Genomic DNA, 5,667 nt, shown 5'->3' with positions numbered 1-5,667 from the left:
GAAACCGTACGTCAGCACCACCGTCCGCTGTCGAGAAGTTCTGTGTGTTTAATGGCTTTCGAATTCGACAGAAACGAGTATTTTTCTATTTCTGCAAAGCCAAGTCCTACCACGGCCATGAGTAGTACTCAGGACGCCATTGAATATTCCGCTAGAATCCAGTATTATACCGCTGTCACAAGGGCACTTTCGATCCTCATTGAGTCAATGCTCATCGAACTCAATGCAGATCGACGGTTGTCACACGGCCACTTTCAAGCGCAATCGAGCTCGATCCTGCTTGACTCGATGCCGACTCCTCAAGAGGGCTTGAGGTTCCAAGCACAATCGAAAGCACTCTCGCTCTCACGAAGCTATAAAAATAAACACTAGTTAACAAAACAAAACTACAACTGTTATTGTAATTGATTAAAATGCAAGACAGAACATTTTCAGGCACTATGCCTCCTTATATGAAAACATATTTATAAATAATTTCGACACCATGCTCCAAACTTCGCCGTCAGTGTAAACAAAGAAGATGGGTCCTCCTGTTCGTTGACGCGCGAACTGTGGAGCGAGCGCGAGACAGCCGCTCTCATCGACTGCTGGCTAGACCGCCTAGATAATTTGCGATCCACAAGAGAAACGCCGTAGTCTACGCAGAAATCGCGGAGGCGTTGCGGACCCTCGGGTTCCATCACACAATAGCAGAGGTAAAGTGAGCTAGAAGCTCACTTTAGCAGAGGTACAGAGGTGCGTCGCACGTCTGGCTACGGATTTGGCTGCCGCTGCCCCCGACTGCACAGTGTTGCCAGACATCACCTTGTTATGGCTGTTGTAGGAACATCTGGCGCCACCTAGCACACATGAGGAAAATTTCTGAAGGAGCATTGAAAATGCCCGTGTAGCACCGGATGTTTCAAGCGTGCTCGAAAATCTCGATGCAGATCGAGTTCAATGAGCATCGAAAGTGCCCGTGTGACAGGGGTATTAAACTTTGGTATCGCTTTGCCCTCGATAGCGCAACGAAACTGTAATCCTATGCTCCGGCTTAAACCTTGCAATACAGCTTCGATTTCTTCTGTACAAGGTGTCTTGTTTCTTGTTATAAATTTTGTCATGTTGTAACAAACATAAATGCTGAATATTGTTTGAAATGCTATAAAATTTAAATCCTATTACTAATGATATATGGCATTATTAAATTCTCTAAATAGCCGACAATACGCTTTAATGTAGTCATTTTATTCTGAAACTACCAACGATACTGAACAAACTGAGTTTCTATTGGAAGTCCACATTTGAAACAGCAGTTGGTGCCGCACAGATTTCTTTCCCCTGCATAAAATGCAACACAATGAATACAGCGTTCCTGAAAAAAAATTGCGGTCAAACTAAGGTGGCCGTGAATTTTTATCTGAATCCGGAAATGCGAAAAGAAATGTTATATGCTAGACTCCCTTCGTTTATCCACATTCTTGTCCTCCATAAAATAACAGCCGCGTTTAATAAAGTCCTCCCGCGTCAGGTAAGTGCTCGGGCTGTAAGGGTGCTGGACCCTTCCCTGAGCACTTCAGCAAAAAACGCTTTAATCACAGCAATGGAGTCTACCCTCTCTCACACACACCTATGTGTACAAATCTTCTGAACAGCAAACTGCAGCACTGATGCCTTCCCCAGGGACAACGCAGAAAACTTAGTACTTGCGCCAGAATACGTCCTTAGTAATACGAGAGCATATGTTCCCGGTGCTTTCCGAATACATTAAAATACCTAATTTTCGCCCCCAGCAGAGTTCTGTTATTATCGTTAATGGCCCAAAATTTATAAAAAAGCCGCTGCGATGGCTCAGTCGTTATGATGCTGCTGATCCGAAATACGCGTGTTCAAATGCTGGCCGCGCCGGTAGCATTTCGATGAAGGCGAAATGCTAGATACACGTCTACTGTGCGATTTCAGAGTGAGGTAAAGAACCTCAGTTTTTCAAAATTATCCGTAGCGCTCCAATACGGCATCCGTCATAACCTGAATCAGTTTGGGACGTTAAAATTCATAAAACAAATAAATAGATTTATGAAAACTTTGTGATCATAATATCCAAGTGTTATGCTTCCTTTGGTGTAAATAAAAGTTTAAAAAAGCTGATGCTAAATATAATGTTTGACCTTAGGGGATAACCTTAGCGAAAGTGCTTGTGTATTGTGAAGATAGCCTGAGTTTCTTCTTCCATATCGTAGTAAAGCCCATGAGCAGTAAACTAGAACAGACTGTCCCGAAAACGCTGATGCTAAAGCCAGGCTTATTCCAATTCAATGTGCCTCTCTGTCCAATCAACAACATCTATGTGTAAGACAATCGCTATGAATAAAGGCCTTCAAGCTGGTTGTCTATGCAAATTAAACTAGCTGGCAGAAGTGCACAAAATGCCCGTTGTCACCAATTCGCGATGAACCAGTTTTTCAAATATAAGCGGCAGCGGCACTAACCAATTTTTGACCATGAATTTTGAATGTGGGCACTTTATCTGACTTAACATAGTGGTTATGAATTTTTCTTTCATTCCTTCATAGTTGAGGCAATAAAGGTTTGAATTATTTTTTTGCTTGCCAAGAGTATCCGAAACATTGGAGCGTGACATGGCAAATATTCGCTGGAACAATTCGAAGAATGCATGTCCTGCCGTTTCGCCATTAGCAATATTTGTTAACTGTACATACAGATAATCTGCCATACCGAGGTATTTGTTATCTTTTTGCTGTAATATTCTAACGTGCGATATCATAACAACCCTCTGGAATCCGCATCTGAGTTTGTACTGAATTCAGCTGCGTTGAAAGCACATTGGAAATTTTTTAGATAAAATTATGAGCCCTATTTTGTGATTTCCTGTATAGTGCAATACTACTCTTCAGGTGCTAACAATTATTCAAGAGCAGAAACAGATTGAAACCTTCAAATTTTTAATACACAATTCCAAAATTTCGGGAAAAAAAGGTCCCAACGGTCCAAATGATTATTAATCAGACTTCTGTCGCGTCGCCATGTGTCCACACCGAAACCCGCTACTTCTTATATGGTCAGTTATACTGGTCCTGGCCCATCCCTCTCATGACAAGATATGGCTGTGTTTTTTTTGTTTTGTTTTTTATGGGATCTAACGCCTCAACGAGACTCAGGTCAGAAAAAACGCCCGTTTTAGGCCTTTTAACGTGGTAAACATTCAAGTGAAAACACAATCACCAGGGCTATTCTCCAGAATGAAAACTAGCCGTCGTAATATTTCGGGGCTTTAAGAAGACTTTCGACACAGTTATCCATTCGACACTCCTGTAGAAACGTGAACGCTGTGGATTCAGCGCCATTACTCTCGAATTGTTTTATAGCCATCTTCGACAGACAGCCGCACGTTAGAATTAATGCCTTTACTTCTGTTACAACTGGTGTGCCTGAGGCATCCGTCCTGCGATCTATTTTATTTTCTCTCTATGTTTATTTCCCTTCAGTTTTCACCTCTGCCAAATCGGTCATCTAGGCGCATACTACCACACTAACTTTTACCGGGAAATCAAGTAAAAATATGCAAACAAAACAAAACTAACAAGGATCAAGCACTAGCGTCAGTCCGACAGCCAACGTTTCGACAAGAGGGCTTGTCTTCGTCTTACATAAAGTACATTCCTAGCACAGAACTACTTTCCATTTCATCTTGGTTTAGGGCTAATGAACTTACACTAAACAATCCCGAAACTCAGATATATTCGTGTTAAGAGCGCATCTCTGCAAATGAATTTTGAGGGTGGCATTCTGGAGTAAGTCAAATGCCATTAATATTTAGCCCCTACACAATATATAGTAATTTGATCTGGAAGCCGCACATTGCTAACCTGTGTTCTCAACTAGCTTCAGTGTGCTATGTTCTCTTAAAGGCAAGGGCATGTTTTCATTTTTCTAATTAGAAATTCTTAAACTCTCTATCTTTCTAATAAGGTAGTAATTACTCATTGGCATCCACCCAGGCGCAGCCATACGGGTACACAAGAAAGCTGTACTGCTTCCACAGTAACCTCGAAGTTAGAATTCTTCCTGATCTGCGGTTTGGTCATCTCTGTCTTGACAATCTCTTTCTGACTATCTCTATCTTTTATTGTTCAATCCCATACTCGTTATTTTTATCCAGTCATTGGATTGGAAAGAAGAGCGTTGCGGGTAATTACGTTTTGAATTCAGTTGCAGTCAAGTGCTCCATTATTTTGCAGGTTAACAATGCTTCCGTTTGCGCTGTCTTTAAAAATGAAGTCGGCATATTGTTCAAAATTTACGGAGAGCACTTGAGACGACTTACGTGCTGTGAATGCGAAAGCATGCACGCGGATGTTCCGCTCCGCAGATGGCGCACTACGCTGATGCAGTGGCGTTTCTCGCGAACGGTCAACGCCATATTTTCGGACTGATGAGCCACACAATTGTTGGCATCATATATAACAATCACTCCTTATCCATCAGTATGTATTTGATTCCTACTTGTAGGTGTTTAAGACAACACAATGTAGTGATTGAGCGACCTTATGTGGCTCCTCAGAAAGCGTTTCAGAGCCCCTTCAAGATTGTGGATACTTCGCACAATTGTCATTCGGGTGAGAATTTCTTCCGCTTCTCAACACACGCAAGCCTCCAGCACCAGCATGCAAGCTGGATTATTCCGAGTAACGGTGTGATTTCTTCATTTCTTGACGTCTTTCCGACTCGGTCATTACTTCATGGCCAGTGAAAAAAACTAGAGCCCAATGTTTTCGACGCGTTAATGTTGCTGATTGTCAACATCATTTTCCAATTACAGGATTCTTGGAGATCGATTTGCATTGTGAGGCGAGTGTACAATATTGTAATGTCCTGTTGCAGAAATATTGACGGTAATGGTCTATCTTCCCGATGCGCTGCAAAATCTTTATTTTAAAATTTGTTCATCGCCCGAATAGAGTAGTTAAGACTTCCATAGAAAACCAGTGGGGAACGTTCATCACGGTAGCAGGAACGTTCACAGCAAAAAATGAACGCCTGCCGAGGGCACATCTGCACTTATATTATTTGTCATAGAGAAATTTTGGGATACATGGAAAAAATTCAGTTCATAAATTATTTCCCGTTGAAAAATGCGCTTGTCGATCATTTCTGGGTGTGGGGGACTCACGCAAGAAGTGCTTGCTTTAGGTAACAAAGACAATTATTATAGATTACGCTATCAATTAGGCGCGTAGGGGAATAGCGGGGGGGGGGGGGGGCAGTGTGCAGGCGCAGGACAATAACCCGAGGGAGGGGCGTTGTTGTCCTGCGACTGCGCACTGGACCCCCCATATTCCCCCATGCCCTTAACTAATAGCGTCCCTATTGTAGCGGCGTACTCCCAGCGTCTGGTCACGCAGCACCCGCCTTAATGAGCGTCAGTTGCGCATGTTGCCCGTCACGTTCTCTGCGCTGACCTCTCTAATAAGACCCCTGAAAGCTGCGAACATACGCATCTCATTCCCCTTCAGTATTAATTTGGACGAACGCAAATTCTTCCGACGTGATTAAATATACTCATTCGAGTGCATTTGGAAGAAAGCCCATGGCAAGCACATCAACTTTGAAGCACATGGTATATCAGGAACGTGGAATGGAATGCAAAGCACATGGTGCGAAGTTACG

Source organism: Amblyomma mixtum, chromosome 5, assembly GCF_055824585.1.
Source record: "Amblyomma mixtum isolate Tamu chromosome 5, ASM5582458v1, whole genome shotgun sequence".
NCBI lineage: Eukaryota > Metazoa > Arthropoda > Arachnida > Ixodida > Ixodidae > Amblyomma > Amblyomma mixtum.
The sequence above is the reverse complement of the archived record's forward strand: the minus strand, read 5'-3'. Positions refer to the sequence as shown.